Source organism: Alligator mississippiensis, chromosome 4 (genome assembly GCF_030867095.1).
Source record: "Alligator mississippiensis isolate rAllMis1 chromosome 4, rAllMis1, whole genome shotgun sequence".
Classification (NCBI taxonomy): Eukaryota; Metazoa; Chordata; order Crocodylia; family Alligatoridae; genus Alligator; species Alligator mississippiensis.
Genome location: NC_081827.1, coordinates 233,566,874 through 233,590,406, shown reverse-complemented (window position 1 = coordinate 233,590,406; position 23,533 = coordinate 233,566,874). Strand labels below are relative to the sequence as shown.

General features: G+C 40.6%; 1 protein-coding gene across 5 annotated transcripts in view; it reads right to left on the bottom strand.

Moving 5' to 3' along the window:
• The window catches only part of LRP1B (LDL receptor related protein 1B), a 1,609,743-nt gene that overhangs the window by 1,388,919 nt on the left and 197,291 nt on the right, over positions 1 to 23,533 (bottom strand). The gene's annotated exons all lie outside the window — the stretch shown is intronic.

Below are 23,533 nucleotides of genomic sequence, written 5' to 3'. Positions count from 1 at the left end.
AGTGTATTAAGTAAAAGAAAATTTATTTCTCTCTGGCAATTAACTACCTCTTCCCTATTAACAACCATGTAATTTTGCTGTGTTTAACTCATATTAAGATAATGCAAAAAGAAACCAACACAAATGTGACAGAACATTTAAAAATTTGCTTTAGTCATTTGGCTTTCAAAGCAGAGCTATAGTCATGCAAAATTATTGGAAAGCATGTGGCAATAGCCCTGTAGTAAATTTAGAAAATATAGCCAGCAAGGTCAAACTTGCGGGCAAATTCACATGATAAGGGAGAATTATTTTAATGAATTTTAAGACGTCATGGTCATACTATATTAAGTTGAGTCCACACTGACTTGTATCTTTTTAAAAGTTATAATAAATTAAGCAATCCAATTTCTTGGATGAAATATTTTTATTTTAAAGTCAAGTTCCAGTTTGATTGAAATTACTTCCATGATTTGCAAAATAAGCCAAGTCTATAAAGCAATCAAGAATGTTGATTTAGTGTGTTAGATTATTGTGTCGCTCATGTTCTTCAACTGTCACCTAGAAAGTCTTTTAGTAACATACAATGGTGAGCTACTCTGGGGCAAAACACCTGTTCTAGTAGATATATATCCCATTCAAATGAAACTAGTATATGCAGTAGATCCATTCCAATTGCTAAAATTAAGTGGGAGAATATTAAATGTATTTTTGAACATTCCTTCAGACTTTCTGTACACACTCTACTTGTGACTATGCACTGGAAGAAGCAAAAAGGGGGTGGAGGAAAAATCTGAAAAAAAAGGTTCATTGCATTTGTTCATTCATTCCTGTAGCTGGTCTCAGCACTTTGTCAAGATCTCATCTGACAAGCACCTACGGACTTTGAAGAAACCAAAAAAGGGCTAGTCTTTTTTTTTTTTTTTATAAGGTTTCCTGCACCCTCAGTTTCACCTGAAATAATCTGCTCTGACTGCCCTCATCTCTTATTTTAGCAGCCGACAATTTTATGTGACTTTGTATTGTGGTATAAATCCATATTCATTAGACAGTTCAATACATAACAAAAAATTCCTGACTGGCCCATGTTTATAAAATTCATCTGGAGTGCAATTTTCCAGGTGTATGGAAATGTTGTTATATAATACCATTCTGTTTTTAGCAATAATCACAGGGGCCATTTATAGACATTACATTTTTCTAGGTTTCATCTGGACTACAGCCATCACTATATATACCTAGATGTCTGTAATTTGAATTAAAATTTGCTCTAGTCTGAATTAAGTAATCTTCACTGAATGAGGATTAAATTTAATGCATATTAGGGCAGTCTGAACTAGGCAATTTAAACTGTGGGTGTATCTATACGTTCATTAATGCACCTAAGATACTGTGCATTTAATTTAGTACTTCCTTAATAATGTACTAACTAAATGCACTGTACCTAAAGTTACTGCGCAGTAGCACCAGTGCACGGTTATTTAATGACACTTACTGTGCATTAGCCTAATAACAATGTGCAATAGGCTATTAGCACAGTTTTTGCTGTGACAAGTTACCGAGCAGTGTTATTAGGCTAATGAGCAGTAAGCATCTCATGTAGACACACCCTGGTTTAACATGTATATATGGCAAGTATCAAGGGCTTGCTGTTGCTCTTCCCCACCACCAAGTGAGTGAAGTTTTGTGCCCTTATGCTAGGGACAGACATTCAAAAAGCCTAAACCTAAATTGATTCAATATTTGAAGGTTAGTCTAACCTGGCTACGCTAAATCACTTTCCAATTGCACAGACATCCTAGAATTCCAGGCACATGCCTGCAGTGGCTCAGGTTAGAAGCTGAGGGATGCTAGAACAGCCCTCCCATCCCTTCCATAGCACTGAGCTGAGGGAGGGGAGGCAGGTTCCAGTTTAGGTTCTCTGATTAGGTCAACAGGGAATTGATAACACAGTGCTTATCACCCCATTAAGAAAACAAGAGAGGGGCATTACGAGGTACCTGTTGATTCTGCTTGTTGATTCTGTTGACTCAGCACGAACCATAGCCAGCATGTAGTCTGCTAGCTAATACACAGACACCTCCTCCACAAGGCAGAGGGGAGCAGGAAATTCGTGCTTAGGAGGGATTGGGGAGTAAAGGGGGGAAGCAGCCTGCAGTCTGTGCTGGAACTGCAGCCAGGGAGTAGAGGGGAGGGGCCAGGCCTGCTATGGAGCAGAGAACCCTGCCCATCCCAGAGAGCATGCGGGGATGCCTGAAGAGTCTGGTTTATCTTAAACCAACATGGGGTCTGGGACAGACATTGCATAAACTAGTTTGACCCAAATCATTTAAATCTGATAGTACATTTCACCAGGTTTATCTCAAACTGGTTTTAGCCATTTTCAAACTGGTTTATGTGCAATGAACATCCGTTCTGTTACAGATTTAAACCAGTTTCTGACCACTTAAACCGGCTTATGTGTAGTGACTGTCCCTAGCCTTGAAGTGCAGAAATGCAGGAAAACTTTCCTAATGGTCAACCCTTAATTTGAATTCAAATTTGATTTGAAATGTGTGATGTGAATCAGTTAACATGATTTAGACCTATATCCTGTATTACAGAACAGAAAGCATAGGTTTATCTTTTATTATATAGCAGTACAAACCTTTTATAAAAACAAGGAATATTGATTGATCCAATAATGTAGTGCCACTTTGCCAGTATAATAAATGAAAAATCATGCAAGGATTTTCCTGCAACAGACCTAGGATCCGCATGTGATGTAGGACATACAGTACTGTCTACCACACAAAGATAATCCCCTCCTGTCTTGTTAGTTATGAGCTAATTTGTAATAGCTCTAGGTATATTAGTGTATAAGATGCTGCATAGAAATTACTTGCATCCTGTAACCTACAAATATTTTAAATTCTGCCCTAACATTTTTTTTTTTTTGTTACCTTTGATATCTTACTGGTAGTAATTTTTTACTTTTACAATATAAACACTGCCATTTATGTATAATCATACATTTAAGTAAGAAATCAACAGAAAAAAGTTTTTTTTCCTTCTCACTGTTTTGGAGATAGCCATCAGAAAAGGTTAGAAAGGGTTTTCAATATTATTTTATTTTCTGGAAATTTTAAAATAGAATTGAGATATATGTCCTTTTCCTTGATATTCTTTGCAAGATTTTGTCTTTGAGAATGTATGAAGCTACTTTTCTCTTGGATCTCTTAAGATGAAGGGCTCTGACCTTGCTCCGCAGAAGCCTCTGTGTCACTACTCCTTAAAAAGGAAGCATTGCCACACAGTCCTGTATCTGAATCCTCAGAATCCTCTAGGCCATGTCTGCAGGAACAAAATACCTTTCAGGTTTAGGACCCTCCCCAAAGAATTTGAGAGGGTTAAGAGGGATAGCAGAAAGCTGGGTTATGAAGGAATTTAAACAGCAGGCTATTTCTAGGTGAAGTGAACTGGAAAGGGCTTTTGTTTCTGTAACAGTTGGCAGATTCTAAGATAGCTGGCAAAGAAACCCTAGAGCAATAGATGGGATTTCTGATGAAGGCAAAACTAATACAGCACTCTGTTTTCCACAGAAATCTCCTTGTACTGATGGGGATAAAGGGGGTCATCCTGTAGAAAGACCCTGTTGTACTCATTCTCACAGGTTCACTGCAGGATCTATCACTTGAAAAAGAAATTTTATTTTCCTGCTTTTAGTATTCTTTTCCAAAGTGCAAAAGAAAACAGGTCACAGCAGTATGGTCCTTGGGGCTAGACTAAAAGTAGAAAAAATATACAGGTGTCTATGGAAAGTATAAAGATATTCCCCTATTTAGTTGTAACCAAGTACCATTATATTTATTATATTACAATAAATCTTCCGTTCACACTGTAGATGCATACACATACTTTGCAATGGATGTAGTTAGCACTTTTAACAAGAGAGAAGGTTCCCAAATACAACAGTTTTGAACAATATATTTCTTTTATTGGATCAGGTACAGATTTTTTAGAAATCTTTCAAGTTATCACAGTGGGAAGATAAAGAAGTTTCACTATCATTACTGATGTACTGGGTCCAAAACATCTAATAAAAAGATACTGAAGATGGAAACAAGACAATATAATGGAAAAAACCTGACCACAATTACCTTCAAAAATTCAATGTAATGAATACCTAATGGATCTCTTGGTGGGTAGTGCATATAATCTTTTAACAACAAAAGCTCAGCTTTTTCAGAATTCTTTTATTACATTTTTTAAAATTGGCTTGTTGGGACAACACTTTCAGCAAAACGTAGTTATGATCCTGTTGCCTAATTGGAGGTGAGATAACTGGCAGATATTTATTCTCAGTGCACTCCTAAAATACATGCTATGTATTGAGATTTCATGCATGCTTAAACATGAGATCTTCTTCTAGTCACCTCCCCCCCCCCGCCAAAACTACATCAGCTAGGATATTTTATTTGGTGTAATACCGTCCCTAAATCAGCATTGTTTACCAGGTCACACAGATAGGTCATGCATAGGAATTTACTGGTTATTGCTATATTTGGCCCCCTTGCATAAGGAACGAACAAAAAAAACCCCCATACTTGTGCTAGTTAAGCCAAGGATCAGAATATATTCAGATTTCACCAAGACTGAATATTCCAAAAGTGGAGAAATTTGTGAAGGCAACAGGAGGGCAGGGTGTTGTCCCTCATCTTCACAGATCCCTATGGGGGACAGGAATCTCTAAATGTAGGGCTGGCTGTCCAACTGGACACCCATAAGCCATGTGCAATCTATGAAGGGTTAACTTGCAGATCCCAAGCTCCATCCCTGCCATCATTCCCCACCACTATCCGTAGCAGCAGCTGCCAGGGCCTCTAGGCTCTCCTTCCCTCCTCTGGTTTCCACTTCCTGTCCCTGCCCCAGGGACCAGGGTTGTGTGATACAGCACACTATAGCCTGGTGTGTCAGGGGAGACCATGACCTGGTGTTCCCATGCAGCTTGGTGCAGCAAGTGAACCCAGAGCCAGGGAGCTGAGGATGAAGTCGTAGTTCCCACATGAAGCTCGAGGGGGAGGGCAGATCTTGGTTCACACTGGTACAACCCACAGCTGTTTTGAAGTTGGACAGCCTTGATCTAGAGCATCTACATGGAGGCCTAGCCTTAAATAAAGGGTCAGGGGCACCATGACAAACGAAGGAATGTTCTGCAGAAGAGCCATACCATGTATCCCTATGGACCTGATTTTTATAGCGATAGGGGCACACTTCACAACTCTTTCCCTTCCCACATCCTCCACTGTCCCCTACCCCCAGGATGCAACATGACTTTCTGTTTTTATTTTTAAACCAACATGGAGTGAGATAATCCTCACATTGTTTACACCATGAACATTATGGTATGCACTAAACATTGTAGAGCAACAATGAAAGCTGCAATGACAGTGAGCCATGGCAAATTTTCACAGAAGGGGCCAGTTACACCATTTTCATTTACAACATATTTGAGACGAGAACAGCACCCAAAAAGTATCATACACTGCCTCCAGTGTACTAAATCAGCCTGCATAGTTCCCATTCCAAAAGTTCACCATGAACCAAGACAAAAAGATTGCCAGGTCACATATATTTTCATCATCAGAAATCCAGACTCCTTGTGATGTGTCAATATTCAACCCTTAATAATGGAAAGGAAGCAATAATAAACATTTTTGAGTCATAGAAAAGGTAACAATAATAAAAATCACTGTGCTGGACCAAAGTAAAACCAGGCATTAATATGCTATGGTGATGAGCACAACAGAAATGCTAGTACATGCATGCATACATACATACATTAAAAAATGCTGAAGTCAATCAAGGGTAAGGAAGTGACAGGTATTAGGTGGTAAAATGTCAGCTGCAGAGGACACAGAACACAACAGAGCAAAATTTTAGAAAGCATAATAAGAATGGCAAAGGTGGAAAACTACATTAGATGCTATGATAAATATTTATTATTTATTTTAAATACAGCGCTTGGGGAACAAGAGGTCAGTGAAAGAGATGATTGATCTTTGTAACCTTTTCAAAGCCAGCTTATTAAAGTTAGTGGTAGTATACAGGGTTAGAAATTAGAATGTTAGATCCCTTCTTTACCTTGATAATACCAAGGAAGGGCATAGAAAGATACTTAAAATGCATATATTTCCCCATGAGGAAGTATATATGCCAGAGGAAACAGGATCATGATTATTAATGAATCCTTACAGTTTAAAGGTGTCCTGCAGAGTTGTTGCTTAAAATTAAAACTTGCTATATATATTCAAAACAGAAGAAAAGTATTTATTCTGATTCTGTCTAATAAGGTAGAACATCAATTGATCACATTAGGTGGGATCAAATCGATCCATAAAATAAAATTTGTTCAGTGAATGAAACACAATAAATATGTATACTTCAGTACCATATTTTGAAGCAAATTTGGTAACAGTACCTGCCATTTTCGTTTTCTTGATTATTTGATTTTTTTCCTCTCCGTCCTTTAAACAGCTGCCCTTGTTCTCACTAGTAGCACATGCCACATATTGGTGGCATACTTTGTGGTTAGATAAATGGTGTTCCAATGAGTGATGCTCTACTGGTGGTAGGCAAATCACTTTGAGGGTGGGGTGGGGATCAGAGGTTGTCATATGGGAGGTGCTTATAGGAAGAAATTGGGATTTAGCTACTTTGTGGAAGAAAAAGGAGTTCTTACAGGCACTTAGAAACATTATTTTAATATAGACTGGTATAGTGAAGTATATTTTACTGTCCCTAGTGAAAATCTGTGTACTGTGCCAAAATACCACTATGATGTATACTTTAAAAGCATAATCAATACACAGGTAGAGAAAACAATATGGTCAATTGTAATCGTTAAAATAAAGACACATCTGTTGCTGATTATCAGGGATCTGGTTTTTTCCTCTTTCTGGGAAAAACATAGATTTTCTCCTTTAAAGAAACAGTTGGTTTCCCCTTCCAGGCTGGCAGAGTTCCAGCCTGTAAGGGGCTGCTTGGGGCTGGGGGGAGCAAGGGGCACCACATGCATGTGGTGGCAGCCAGGCAGCAGTGGAAAGCAGCTCCTGCAGCTCCCTGCAGGCAAGTCTAAGGGGGGAGGGTCAGGTGAAACATCAGGGGAGTGGGGGGAGACAGGTGATGCACTGAGGTGGGGGGGTCAGAGGCGATGCAATAATGTGAGAATAACAAATATGCAGGGTTAGAAACAAGCCAATGTGTTCTGTTCACTGTGTAGGATAAAGCAACCCAAGCACAATTAAATGCTAAAATAACATCATCATCATCACCAACAACAACAGAAGTGTAAGACAGATTTTATATATGTTCAAAATATTAATATAAATGCTTTTGAGATTTTTGTATTCTGTCCTTGTGCATGTTTTTTTAATAAAAAGGAAATGTCTAGGCTGCTTCAGATTAGAATAGCTTTTAAGACTGAATAGCTATTAACAGTTTAAGAATTAAAACATCCCTATTATTTTTATCATCCCAAACTAACTTCTAAATTCCTGTTTTTCCTTAAAATTAAGTAATGCAAATGTAGCAGTGGAGTACATCAGTGCATCTTTTCTAGGCCTCTGAGAATCACCTGACCACACCTTCATTCGATTAATGGCAAGATAAAACAAGGACTAAGCCACAAAAGTTATTACATAAAATGTATAACTAAGTGGCTGATTTCTATCACATCTTTTATTGAACACATGGCCATTGTTTGAGGCCTCTGGAGCACGGTGGAGCCCTTCAAGACTCCAGAGTTTTCCTGGTGCTGGGAGCACCCAATCAGAGCCCCCAGCCAGGGGAGCACAGGCTATTGCCAGTAAAGGAGGAGCCCAGGATCAGGCAATATGTTTGCAATGGGATTGATGCTGGATCCCACAATCACACTTCTGGCCATGCACATCTGGCATGGCAGAAAGCACAATTGTTGGGATCCCAAATCAGATCCCATCACATCTTTAAATTAACATCTATCAGAGGCCTTAGTTACCAAAAACAAAAAAGGAAAAAAACCTGAAACGTTTCCATTGTTGCACAGTGTTTACAAAGAAGAGTTTCCATTGTTTAGCTAACTGTGCATTTGTATCCTTAATATTTTTAGAGTTTTATAAGTTCAAACATAATTCTGCATTTCCTCAATTGTATAGCTTGTTTAGGGATAAATACAAAATCCCTGTAATCTTGTTATCCTTAAGATAGCCATCGTTAACTCCCTTTTAACTTAGTTTTTATTTGAGAACTAAATGATAGATGTCTCATTTAAACTGTCAGGTACAGAACCAAAGAAAACTGTCCATTCTGTGATCAGACTAATATTTCACTTAATTGCAGTTCTCCTTTGAAAGCATTTTACATGCTATCCAGATTTACTTTGTCAGACTCTTTGCAGTGGGCTGCTGCCTCAGGGGATCAAACATCTCAATGATGTAATAGGATAGAAAGTCTAGCTGTGAAGCACACTCGTGATTATGTTATATGTTGTTACCTAGATATATCATTTGAGTGTCATCACAGTAATACTGTGTGTGAAGCCAGTCTATTGCTCCTGCCAACATTTTTTCTCTCCTGTATTCCTTCTGGGTCTCAAAGGCACTATAATTCATTTTATTTTATTGCATTTATTGGTTAATTTACGTTATATTTTCATTTAACACCACTTACTTTGAATCACCTCTTCACAAATTTTATCCACTCCCTACATGGATACAGTTTTAATTAACTATTATTTCATAAAGGATAAAATAGACTCTTGATAACACAAGTAGCACTGCCTGAAATCTGCTTTTTGGGTTAGCCACAGAACTCAAACAATGAACAAAAATTGGTTCAAATTAATCCCAAATAGAAATGTAATTTTTCATGTGGAAATTAAAGTCAGAAAGTTTTTTTTTCTGCCAAACAAATGAAACCTTTTCTTTTTCTTTTAGATTTTCTTTTTTTTTTTTTTTTTTGCAAAGGAAACCAAAAGCTACTTTCACAGAATTGAAAGGGAAGTGGTTCCCAACTTTCTTTTATCCAGTTTTCTAGCATTTAGGATGATTATATAGTATGTGGCATATCCAGCTTCAGTTCTCTCCTCTGCCTGAAGGCATTTGAACCCAACTCTTCTACCTCCTAGAAAAAATGCTTTAAACACCATGCTAATGGAATTTCTGAAGGCTCTTAAACCTGTCTAATGAAATTGTTCCGTTTTTCATAAAATTGTAAGCAGGTCACTCACCCAGATTCCTTATTAAACCAATCAGTACCATGCCTGTGGTTTCTAGACTCTTTGCTTTACATGGAACAGCCTTGTCCCCACAGCAGAAGAAAAAAAAAGCAAACCAAGAAAACATGCCAACACCCCCTACCACTCCCACTCCCCTCAAAGCTTGTGGGTTTTGTTCAGACCTTGGAAGCTCCCTGGTTCTCCTTCACGCCCTGCCCCAGGCTCTTAACTCTCTCTGTAGCTCCATTCTCATGTACTGATCAATCATAGCTGGCCCCAGGCTTTCAGCCAGGCAGACTTAGGGCATTTTTACATGTGCTGTGGGAGCCATGCTAATTAAAAGCACCCGCACATCACATGTATCAGCATCCCTGTGCTGAAAAAATGGTGGCGGGACTCTTTGAACTAAAACTCTTCGAACATGTTTTATTATAAAGTGCCCCACCACCATTTTTCCAGCATGGAGATGCACCGGGACACTGATACACATGATGTGGAAGGCTGTCGGAGCCCATCACTTTCTGTGCTCCAACATGTTGGCTTTCCAGCACGTCAGAGCAGGCTGCGCACACATGTATAGGAGCCCTTAACTTCTGACTACCTGCAGCTGGGTCTCAGTCCTCTGCAGCACAAGCACCTCCTTATAAAAATAATTAAAAATAGATTGAGATACAGAAAGAAAAGTGATTATTTAACCTAGTCCTGGGGGTGGGGTTCGGTACCTATATCCTATATACACTTAAGTATTTTATGCCAATTAAAACAGTGTCAACACACAAGTGCTTGAGAGTAAATACTTGTTAACATGGTTGTTAGACATGTTACTGAGAAGTGGAAGGTGTAGATTCAAATCTCACCAGGCAGAGTAAGGAACTGAAATGTAGGTTTGCTACGTTATAACATTATCGCTTGGGAAGCTACTCCTTTAATCTTGGAGTTGCCCCATGAACCCCCTCACACTGATTAGCTGAGGGGCCCCAAGCTGTTTGCTCCTGATGGCTGGGAAGTGAAAACCATGGTTTTAAATTCACTGCAGTTTTTGGACAGGAGGCAAAAACCATGGCATATTTAAAAATGCAATTTTTGCCTCCAAGTCATCAGGGGCAAGTGGCGAGGGGCATAGCTCCTCAATCAGCGGTGAGGGGGCACGTGGGGGGAATGCTAAGATTAAAGGAGTTACCACACCATGAGCTGCGCCCGCAATCTAAACCAGACCCTAATTATAACTCAATTCCTTACCCATTGGACCATGGGATTAAAAGGATCTATTGCTCCTCTACATCCTCAATGTTTTGTAAATCTAGCATGAGTTTTCCTCGCTCACATTCGGAGAATTTGGTTTAAATTTGTAAATACTTTCTGAAGGGCCAAAACTGCATTTTTCAGCAAATAAAAGTATTCATCCACAATTGCAATCATGAGCTGCTGTCTCAAATCAGATCATGCTGGAAAAAAAAAAGTATAGTTTACTACCAGGGTACAGCATTGTCAGATAACAAGCTATATCATATTGTGTAAACATCAGCAAATAACAAATCCAGGAAGCTCTTAGCTGAGTAGTTCTAAGGCCAACACTATTTTATTCTCATCTCTTGCCTTATCTGAGGAACTTATATTGCAGCATTACCTTAGGTTATTTTTAAAATACAATAGTTTCAGCTGGAGTCTCTGTATTAAATGTGTATAGTAACAGGCATCTTCTTAAATGGAGCTTCTATTATGTTATCTGTAATTATGAAAAGTCTTAAGAAGTTTCCCTTGGAAGATAAAGCAGGAGAGGTGTTGTAAAAAAAACCTCTCATTTAGTTCTAATTGGGTCTGTGTACAGCCTGGCTAAACATCTCTGTTTAATCATAGCCTAATGAAGATTCTGCTCACAAAGACTGTCTGTACTCAAACATAACCATTTCAAAGATATTAAAAGTGCCCCATCATGTAACAGATGCTATTTTAAATGCTTTTTATTGTACTGAACAGCAAAGTAAATAAGTCATTTTAAATTAACTACAAGCAGTCTAAATTGTGCACCTTCCCCTTAGCCTGTCTTTTTTTTTCACAAACTGCCAAGTTCGTAATTTAAAGGAGAGGAATACCATACTGTTTCCCACTGATATTTAAGTTACTTTCTTAAAGATGGGCATTCCCTTTTCTGTTTCAGAAAGGATATTAGAATTTCATAAAATCAGCGCACACATTTTTTCTGAACTTAATTTTAACCATGTATTTCATTCAAAAGTAGCAGACATTCATTCTGGGAGACTGGAGGAAGCATTAATAAGATAAATGAGGACTTTACCAAAGCAAAACGGAAGCCCTTAAATTAAATGATTCAAGGACATTTGAGATTGATCTCCTGACCTGGCAACTAGGCTGAATGTGTGCCAAATTACACCAGCTAAGGCACCGATCCAGGATCTTTATCCAATGATAGTACCATCTCAGCAACCGTACAGCAGCCATCTTTTACATTTCTCACCGCATCATCTCAGAAATGTTTACCTCTCCACATTCACTACAACTCGACTGTGTCTTACGGGGCCATAAAGAACCAGGGAAGGTAATGCAGCAAGTCAATAAGCATGTTAAGTGCCAATACAGTTTTGGTGCCATGTTCTTTGTAATACTAGTGAGGGTAAATACGTGGGATTGAGAGTCATTGAGGCTTGCCTGCTAGGCATCACTATTGATTTGAACTAATTTATCAATAAGAATCTGCTGTTGACATTTAAGTTATTTAGCTGTGTTCAACATGGCTGAGAAAATCATCTGTCACAAACATCAAAGTTTGCATAATTTTATTTCCTGTGGGTAGTGTTGCTTGGAGAGACGAGGAAGATGTTCTTTCCCCACTTCATTAAGCCCTTGGGGACAATCCCGCAACAGATCTGTTTACAAACCTCCTAGTGACTTCAGAGAGTTCATAGTCAGCCCAATGGAAAGACTGGGATTTATTAACACACTGCTAGAATGCTCAGACTGCAGCTGCTTTATTATTGATTGAATCCTGTGAAATGGCATGTCTACCTAGGGAGATTATAGATATAATTAGCTAAGGAGCAACAGATTGACCAGTGATTGTACAAATTTCAAATAGCTAGTTATTTCCTGACGCTCCATATCAGAAAGCAGATCACCTAATAAAAAAGGAGACAATTAATCTCTGAAGGATGAGTGTAAAATGAGCTTGTAAAAGGGGAAGTGGGGGAAAAGAACCCAAACCAAAAATGGCATTTATTTTCAACACAGGAAGAATTTTGTGTGTCTTAGTAGAGGCATATTAGAGGCATGGACCTATAACAGGAGAATCCTTCTGGTTTATGTTACTTTTCTAGTCAGTTTAGGCTTAAAAAATAATTTATGTTTTCTCCATTCAGGTTTCTCTGGCCTTCAATCTGGCCTTCTATTCACGCACCTGCAGCCACTGGATTTGGAAAGTCAGGTTGCTTTGCTATGTGGTTTGTCTGGGTTCACAGTTTCAGGTGGACTTTAATCAAATTCACATTCTCCTATTGCCCCATTCTTGATCTGAACAATCAGCTCAGAAAATTTCTCATTATGGTTTTCTTAAGAAGAAATAATAGCCTGTCTTCTTGTGAGCAAACACAATTTGAATGAACAAAATTAGCTGCTGTTTCTTTTAATTTTTTCCCCGACTGATGTGAGAGGTTATATATGAGAAGCAATTACAACGGTGTCAAAGTCTCACTTGAAAGAGTTAATCCATTAGGAAGAATTCCCACCAGAAAAGAAATCTATGGTAAGCAGATGAACTGTTTACTTGGTAGGTTTTTTTTTCTGTGATCAAAATAAAATGAAGCTGAACTACTGAAACTATAGAAGTGAATTGTTACGTTTGGTTTGCAAACCTCAATTAAATAAACATTATGCAGTAAACAACGTCCTGGATTTTAATTAGGATAAAACAATGGGCAAAGAATTTACTAGCCACTTGTGCTCATTCCACAGCATTCTTTCAACACAATAGCTGTATGACAAACTAACAATAACTTGTTTAGCTGCTAAAAAACAGTCCCACATTTACCAATATTATAAAGATTATCTTAATGTAATTTCCCCTCATGAGCATTTTCCACAAAACTTTAAATTAGACAAAAATAGAGGCATTTCTTTAGGTATTGATTGTGGCTTTCTGGTACCAGCTTTTCAATTACTTTCAGAAAAACAATGCATTTTGAAAAATAATGTGATCTATTTATTGTACTTTCTTTAACAAGATAAGATAGCCATCTAATTACCCAGTCAAACAGAAATGGATGCTAACTGGGGGGTAACTAATTTTAAATGACAGGTACCAGGATGGAAAATCATAGCTAATTTTGCATAAAGTAGTTCTGCTAGGTATGATGCATGTCATATATTATAACATTTTCATTATCCATTTGCTTCTTGTAATGATACGCATTTTGTTCTTTAAAATTTATTTGCTCACTCAATTATACTTGAATATATCTTTTACAATAGAGTTAAGATACAATCTATACTTTAACCCTTCTCCACTCTTTTCCCACCAATATATACAGGTTATTACAAATGGACTGAGAAGAAGCTGACTTTTTGGTTAAGGAGAAAAGTATATAAGAAAAGAAAATTGTAAACCGTAGCACACATCTTATTATGGTTTAAAAGAGAATAAACTTTCTTGTTTAATTCTTCAAGTAGAATGTGGCACCAGGCCTACAGTTATGCCTTTTGGATGATCTGATTTTCTCCCAGGGAGTGACACGTGAAGTGTATACATTAAGCCATATCTATGAGGCCATATGAGCAGTGCCTCACTGGGCAATAAGGTTCACTTAGGAACTATGTGTTGCCTAAGCTTCCACTTGAAGCTTTATCCCTGTGTTCTTAGTGTTAGTTCTAAAAAGTCTATGAGTGCATGGGGAAAAATATTGCCAACTTATGAGAAATTTGTGGACTTTTGGTACTCCAGGAAATGTAATGTAAATACTCTCTCTGGGTAAAGACTATGGCTAGTTTATGAAGTCTGACCTTTCTGCACATGATACCACACATACAAAATGTGCAAACAAGGGTGCAAACAAAGAGTGTTGTTGGGAAGGGTATAATTGCCACCTTAGTCATTCTGAGTTGCTACAACAACTCCTGGGGAATTTAATATAACGTAGGGTCTTTGAAGTTCCTCTTCCCATAAGCCAGGAAACTGGACCCACGGGTTAGTGGAGACAGCTTAAAAACCATTGTTGCTGTGTCTACAAAACTGTGGGTTCAGTTTCTTGGCATAGAGAAAGAGAGACTTCCAAGACTCTATGTTATATTAAATTCCCCAGGAGCTGTTGTAGCAACAGGGAATTGAAAAGGTGGCAATTATACCTTTCCCAACAACACCCATCCATGCAGGCTGAGGATCTGTTACTCTAGCTTTGTGTTACCAGAGATTTTTCTCAAACTGAGGAACTATTTAAGCTTTAGTTAGGTCAGTTCTGTCTTGGAAGAGTAAAGGATCCAGTCCCATATACTTTTTGAGATTATGGGTGCTTACAGACATTTAGGGGCCCTGCTCTAACTCATGGTGATTTACACAAAGCACCATGAGTTAGAACCCTTCCCCCCCCCCCCCCCCCGGTCCAACAGACATTTGCCTGTTGGGTTGGGAGGATTTGCCTGTGTGCACCAGCCTTGCCCAGTAGATAGAGGTGCTCTACCACTCTCCCAAGCCCTGTACCCTGCCCCAAATTGTGGGGCTCTCAGCAAGGGACTGAGGGGGTAGGAAGAGGGCAGCAGGCAGCTGACAACTGGCCTTGGCCTGCTCAGAGCCGGAGCGGGGAAAGGAGCCCCTTCACCTTGCAGCCTCCTCCTCCCCCCCCCCCCCCCAACAGCTACCCTGGCTCAGGTATTGGGGAAGCCAAGCTGGGCTCACAAGGCGAGGAGACTCTGTTCCACCCCACCTACCCCCTCCAGCTGCTGTTGCCACTGTTAAGAAGCCTGGGTGGGGGATGGGGGAAGGAAGCCCCCCTCACCTTGTGGGCCCAGCCTGGATCCCCCCAATACCCCAGCCACGGTAGCTGGGGGGGTGGGGGCTGCAGGGCAAGCGTGTTCCATTCCACCCTGCCTCCCACCTCCAGCTCCAGCCAGGCCAAGCCCAGGCAGCAACTGCCTCCTGCTCCCTTCCCTACTGACAGCTCTGGGGGTAGGGATGGGCTGATGCTCACCAGATAAAGCACCTTCATCTAATATTTCATTTGACCAGGGTTAATTTTTTTTATATGAACAGTCATTTAAAAAGTGCTCTGCAGCCATGTATGTGTGCTATGTCACTGCTGTAGAGCATTTTCAAGGCTGGATCATGTGCAAAGTTTAACTTGTGTAAGCAACCTATGTCATTATTAAACTTACAATGCTAGTGCTTTATGCCAGTAGTGTAACACATGCTGGGTGACTAGGCATCAGCCCCAGGATGCTTAGGTGCCCCAATTTAGATAGGGCATCAGAATGGCAGCTCCTTGGGGACTCCATGGTGTTGCAGCAGGAAGAGCCCTGCACTACAGCTATAGAAGCAACAACTAGGTAGTTACAGGGGCTCGCTATAGTAACAGCACTGTTAGGACCATGGGGATTCAAACCTGGGCTAAAAGACAATGGCTGGGTCCTCAGCACCACTGCACAGTCTTCACCTGCTGGCCCAGTCACCCCAGGTTTCAATCCCTATGGTCCTAACAGAAGCAAACAATCAGAGCAGTGGACCACTCCATGCTAGCAGCAGCAGGGGACTCCAAGTTCCCAGGGCAGGTAAAACTGAGCCCTCCCTCTCCCTGCTGTCCTGTGCTTGACCTTACCTCCCTCCCAAGCAGAGTTTTGTCCAGGGTGCAAAATTTGCTAGTTAAGACTCTGCTCAATACAACCAAAACTATTACTCTAACACTTAACATAAACCAGCAAAGTATTGGGTGCCTTAAAGTATGTGTGGGAATCATTTCCTTACATGATGGTGAGACATTTGGCTAGGTAGTTATGTAATGAAAGATCCCTGGATTCATCTAATATCTACAAGGGAGACTCAGCAAAAAGGCTGAATAAAAAAGCCACAGGTCGTCTTTGCACGTGCTCTGGGGTGGGGGATTTAATTAGAGTAGTTCCAAAAGCTGCTCCAATTAAGGCTGCCCCAGCATGACATGTATGCAGTGTCCCATGCTTCAAAATGGTGGTGGGAGCACTTTAATGGATGCTCATCAAATGAGCTTTAGTTAAAGCAATCCCATCAGCACTTTGAAGCATGGGGACTCTGAATACACGTGGAGGATGCTAGTGTGCTAATTAGTTTGTCAGAGCAGATGTCCAGCACATGTATAGATGCCCACAAATGTGTTAGACCTTTAAAAGGTTGCTACTTCAGGTGTGTGTTCCAACCAATAGGGAAACACCAAGAGTCATTTTGCATAAGCACAAGATGTACTCAACATGTCCTAAATCTACCATGTTTACCCAAGAAAAATCTCTCGTCTTTGAAGGTGGCCATAAACTACTTCTGAGAACCCTACCAACCTTCTCTCATGTGAAGATGTAAGGAAAGCTGTTTGTATCTCTGCTGACATTAGACATTATGTACCCAACCCTGTTTCCCAGTTTCTTTAAGAAATGTCTTCTCATAAATCCACCTCCAGCTCTGGTTAATCAAGGAGTTAAACCCCAATGGAATGAATTGCTTTGCTGGATATCCATTAATTTTAGAGTAGCTGAACCTCCTGATCTACCCTACCAGATCTCAATTTGGCATTTAAGTAATGACTCTTTCCCAGTCTGTCCGAAAAAGAGAACTAGCACAACAGTGTAATAATTCTCTGAGTGAAAAGCTCTTAATTTGGATAGAAAGGGACTCATGTTGGAGGGATAAAGATTATATTTTCTTTCCTAGGTTCTTTGGGGAACCTTGTCTTCTACCTTCTGACTATCATTTCCCAGGTCATGAGGGATGGACCTTTAAAGAACAACTATGTTTTCCATTGCAAATTAGTCCAAGCAAGCCCTTGTCTCTGAGATTGCAGGTTTATAATTTGTTTTACTACAGAGGATTGGCTACTTAAAATCAAAGCCATATTTCTACCACCAAATTTCCACTTATGCATTATAACTTCCACATGATCAAAGCATCCATGGTCACAGCAGGAGGATGGTCAGGGCCATGATATAGGTTGTTACAACTAGCCTGGTTCATTAAAAAAAACAACAACCGTGTATCTTTGGGGGGGGGGGGGGAGGAGGGCGGGAACATGTCCCAGTTGGTTGTTTTTCTTTTTTTTTTTTTTTAATCTCAGCAAAGACAGTATGCAAAGCTTAGATGACTTCAGAAATCATGCTGGGGTAGATTTCCTTTGCTCTGTCCCCATTTTCTTATCTTTTGCTATGGTTGTACATGCATCGATGACACAGTAAAGAAAGTTAGAAATAAGAGTAAAACCTAAACTCTTCAAAAAGAACTGGTTCAAAGTTCTGTCTTTGGCAACAGTGTCCAGCCACGAGGAGGAAACTTCATGCTTGGATGACTTAGAGTTTTCTAATGATTATTTTGTTATTTCTACATGTATCCTGAGGAATGCAGTTTTCCATGTAAATTATAGGAGGCTCATTTGCAATTTGTTTTTCTCCATGAGTGGTCATCTTTCATTTACTCAGTGTGCCAGTGCAAAACACAGAATCAGTGTGCAGTCAGATAAAGACTCTCCTGAGCATCCTGTGTATTTGAATGCTGGTAGCCCTGCACTACCACACTGGGGAATGGAATCAGTCATCTGTGCAAGTTGCAAGTTTAAATGAACCATACCTTACCATTACCATTACCTACATTGTGTTGATGGATATCTGGAGATCAGATACAGAGTATACTCTATTGAAAAGCTGCTGAATAACCCATCTTGTGCTCAGACTCAGAAATACCTTGATATTTAGCTGTAGCACTAGGGGCATGCTGAGAGGCATGGCTGGGCAGGGAATGACTATGATTGGAATGTGCACTGTTCTGGCTATGCTGAACTGCTTTATGGTCCCTTAACAGGTGTAAATTAGAGCAGCCCCATGGCTTCTCAAGCCTAGTTTGAGGCCAAGGATAGCATGAAACTATCTGAAAATGAGGGAGCTGTAATTGGCTGACTTATAAACTTCCTCTGCCCTCTCCCTGCTACATTGAAAAAGTGAAAAAGAAGAGAATATTGGCCACAATCTAAATGGTGGTGTTAAATGGTGCTGAGGTTCTCTTCCAAACTATGGAATGACAGTGCTCGATCCTCATTCACAGGTAGAGTGGGTAAATTCCACCTCTGTCCCTGAACTTCTACAGAATATGCAATACAAAATCTGTTTACACAAGACAAAATGGGAATAGGTGAATTTCATACTAAATAAACACAAAAGGCTTGGTAGGTAATAGAGATTCGTCATAATATAAAGTCTTCTCTGATAAAAATCAATACCTTTAAAAATAAAGAGAAAAAGGGTATAATGTGAACGATAAGAAGAACAGGGAAGAGTGCATGTTTGCTGGTGTGATGGGGAGGATATGCTAGTATAAAGTCTAGAGGATCAGAGAATGCTTTTTAAAATTGAACCAGAACCTAAATCTGATGCTGCATCCTGCAGTGGCATCTCCTTCCCTGCAAAACAAATCCTAAATATACATTTAAAGCAAGCACAGTTATGGATTAGAATTAAAAGTAAACCCTAATTAATTGGCTTTTAAACAATGTATTGTTTATACAGTATGCTATATTGCCAAAATAAGTAGTGTGATTGAGATTTGGAGCGGGTTAGTTTGTCAGACATCTTCTGTGTCCTTGGCCTTCTTTTTAACTCCTCAGTGGGATGAACGTTATGATTTTGCGAGCACATAATGGCTGGAATTATAATTCTAGCAACCATGGTGTTAAGGAGAGGAGAAGGTCAAGGTAGCTTTGTTTTGCTTTTGTCATCAGATGGATTATGTGATTCACAGTAGATAGAACAGTTCCTCATAGGCACAGAGGAAATAGGTGACCTTCACATACTCTGGAAATGTTTAAGAGGTGTATATTTTGATTTAATTTTCCTGAAAGGTCAATACCATTCAGTTAACTAATCAAAGATATTTCCTCGCCTGCATACCAGTTTCATTCTATTGTATTGGTAGTTCTGGTTCAACAGTCAGCCCCTAATAAAAGAGGGAGACATATATTAGAAGTAAAGAATAATAGGTGTAATAATAGTACTGCAATACTACTTACTTATCTCTTAACCTCCTCCTTTCAAAGACTACCATGCTCCAGTGCTCACAGGGCTGTTACCATAGAATGAGCTACCAGAAACCTATTGACATCTACTGCAATTTCAGAGTGGTGTTGTGCTAGTGAAACCATAATGGATAACTCCTCTAACAAGATTCCCACCCTCTTGCTTGTTAAAATGTGTGCGGATCTTAGAAACAAAACCTGTTGTAGTAGTGTGGTTTTTAACTAAGCTAATAGTTCCAGGAGAGAGTGACAGCTTGTGACCTCATTGGTATGTAATACAATCATTATTGCCTTCTCATAAACTTGCTGTGAAAGGAGTTTGAAAATATTTCTACTGCTGGTAAAAGCCAAGTAAAATCAGTCCCAGGGATCAAAGCAAAGCACCAAAACAGTTTTTATCAGCAAGATGCTGCTATTTATGGAGGTGGCTGTGAACAATTATGTATATGATGACTGGTAATTTGGTACATTTTTTTAGGGTGCAAAGGTCTCCCTCACAGAGTAAATATGCTATTTGCTCCCAAATAAATATGTTATTCCCTGTTTAGAGGGAGGAGAGCTGTTTGAATGGACAGGGTAGCAGCCTTGTTTGCAAGAAATCAAGATTGAGTTCCATGTTCTGTTACAGATGTCCCATTTGACAAATAGGTTTAGGCACCTAGGTGCAAGGGTGTGCACTGGTGCACTTACCCCTTCTCCCTCCCCCGCCCTTGATTTCTGGGCAACCCAAAGTTTAAAACCAACTGCCTGGCAGTGGAAGCAGCACTAGTGAAACAGTGCTGAGGGAGTCAACTAACTTCATGGCTCATTATAATCTATCTGATCCCTTCTAAACACTTCATTCCATGGGTGTTAACAACCCTCTCTTCTTTTTAGTGGTCTTGATGTTCCATCAATCAAGCTATCCTTTATTCTGCAATTCAGATGCCTGGCTGCTCATGGTGAAGTAGCTCTTATTTCACAGCCCTGCAGATTGTTTTTAATTCATTCCAGTGCCATTACATTGGTTTTTTACTTCATTCTTAAACTGAATAATACAGCCCTAGGCTTCTCACGTATTAGTAAAGCTTCTACTTTATTTTTAACTGGATAAAAATATGGGTTGTGTTATATGTGATATATGTGTTATATGTGATGATGCACCATCTGCACTCCACTTTTCAAAATAGTATATCTACCTATGCCAGGTCCCCATTGATTTCAGGCATACAGTGGGGATGGTGTGGTTCTCTATTTCACTAACCTGTTGTAAGAAGAACCAGATAAAAGAAAGTGCGGAATCCAGGTACTAGAGTAATGGGGGGGTGGGGAGGAAGCATATAAATGCCCAAGAGGGCATCTACACCAGGGGTGTCAAACTTACAAGGGCCCCTGGTGTAAACCCAGACTACAGCGCTCCTCTTGGGCCAAATCTAGGCCCTGCAGTGGAGCAAGCTGCAGGAGTAGCATAGTGGTTAATAGAGCTGTAGCTCACTACAGCTAATACAGCTGTGGCCTACCACTAATATGTCTCCAACAGGGCTCCATAACTGGGAACTCACAGTGGTAGCCCTTACCTACACTTATCCCATCTCTGAATTTCCATCTCTTCTAACAGCCCTGTGGACCAGGTGAAATGGCTCTATAAGCTACATCTAGGCTGTGGACCACAATTTTAACACCCCTACACCCTCATATGTTCTTGATGATCCTGAAAGTGTCCCCAGCTGCTCACTCCTGCTTGCATGCATCAAATATATAATAGCTGTGGCATGGGCAACTCATGCCTCCTGATCCTGGGGGGGGCACCCGCAGCCAGTTGCCAACCAGGGACAGAGGTTCCCCAGTACCTGATCCCTGCCACCAACAGAAGTGCTGGTGGCAAACCGGGAGCGCCAGCAGCAAACCCAGAAGTGCCACCGGCACTTCTCTTGGCACCCCCACAGTCTCAGGGGAGGCACTGGCCATTGCCCCCCACTCACCGACCTGCAAGGGCCAAATTTGGCGGGGGGCACATGCCCCTCCCCACCCCCCTTGCTGCACCTATGCATCACCTATGAGCTGTGGTCAGGTAACCAGGTTGTAGCCATAATGGTCTAGAGGAAAAAGCAGTCAGGATTCATGGTAGAGGTGATTTCTTTTATTAGACCAACTAGATTTTTGCAAAAAAATTAAAATAATAATAATAATTGCAAGCTTTCACTTGTACCCAGGAGAACTTTTACAATATTTTCTCTGATGCCCGATGAAGGATGTTTGTGCCCAAAAGCTTGCATATTTTTTTTTTTTTTGTAAAAATCTAATTGGTCTAATAAAACATATCACCTCTACCACAAGTCCTGATTGCTAGTAGCTGTAATGAATTTTCTTCCATGAGTGTTTGCCTATGGCTGCTCAAGAGATCTGAGTATAACGTGTGAAATCAGCTGTTGGGGACACCAGTGGAGTAATTTCACTGCTGCATTTTAGGTTGTGGCGTATGTGAAAGCAGAAAGGCAGGGCATGCACTAGAGCAATTCTGTAGGGACAGATCAGAGACACAGTAGATGGATAATGGATTCTGCATGAGCCAAGCCTACACTGTACCTTCCATGCTATAGAACTGAGATGCTATCTTCACCCTCTGCAAAGTAGTATCACTGATAAAGCTAATTAGATGCAGTTCTATGAACTCTAGCCACCAAGGCTAGGGACAGAAGTTACACATAAACCAGTTTAAGTGACCATAAACTTATTTAAACCTGTAACACAACATAAGTTCACATGCACATAAACAAATTTCAAAATTACTTAAACTGATTTAAGATAAACCTGGTTGAATGTAGCATCCGACTTAACTGATTTGGGTCAAACCAGTTTATGTAACTTCTGTCCCAGGCCCTTCTTGGTTTAAGTTAAATCAGTCCCCTAGCATCCCAGATGATCTGTAATCCTGAGCTGGGCTGGGCTGGGGTGTCTGCTCCAGAAATCAGGGCTGGCCCCACCCCTCTCCTTCCTAGCCAGAGTACTATCACTGCTCTGGCTGGGTAAGGGATTGCTCCACCTGCCAGCCGTTCCCCTTACCCACCCTCACCCTCCCCACTGGCTGCTCCAGCAGGGATTTTCCCTCCCGCCCCTCTCCCATGGCAGGGACCCAAGGGCAGGGACCCAGCATCTGGCCATGCCTCCCCCCACTCCCATGCTAGCTGACGCTGAGAGGTGTCTGTGTGGGTCTCTAATTTCACTAGAATAAAGGCAAACAGCTAGTGGCTTGCAAATGCAAATGCACCCTGTAGATAAGAAGAGCTTGAAACTAATGAGAGAGACGTTTTCTTTTGTAGGACTTGATGGGCTGATAAACTTTGTTCTAATAAGCAACTTGCTGGCTGCAGTCTGTCAGTCTTCAAGAGGGGGCAGAGAATGGTGTTAGAAATGACCTGGTTTGCAGACAGTATGAAGGAGATTACAAAGACTGAATCCATTCAGGCTCTGGCTTTTTGAATGTTTGTCCCTGGCCCAAATACCACTTTGTGATGGAGCATATTTTTAGAACTCCCCAGAAGAGCTAGGTTTATGGCACCCTGGAGTGAAAACCCTTTTTAGCTCCCTACAGTCCTTCCACTTGCCTAATAGAGCTGTAATGGTTATGTTCATCCAAGGTTTTTTGTTGTTTATCAAGGACACAGTGGTGTACCAATGGCCAGGGATGGGAGGAGGCCATAGGCCCCCGGTGCCAGCTTGGGGGTGGGGAGTGCCAGCCAGAAAGGCTGTGTGCCCACCTGGCAGGTTGTACGACCTGTTCTGGCCAGAAATTCTGGTCACTGCCTCTCCCCCAGCGTCCAGTGTACCGTGATGTTAACTTCCCCATGGAAGTGCCATGGGGTGGGAGAGGGGGCTCCGCAACCTGCTCAGATCGTCCCTGGGGGGCGTGCAAATGCAGGCATTGGCATCTGGGCGCCAGAGACCCACAGTACACCACTGTAAGGACATTAGGCATAAACAAAGAAAACGTTCGCTGTTTAAGCAAAAATGCAGCCAAAACATGGCATTGCATACTCTCCTTCTAAGAGTAAGCAATTCAGATACTTGGGGAATAACCCTCAATTACCCTAGTGCTGCTTCCCAT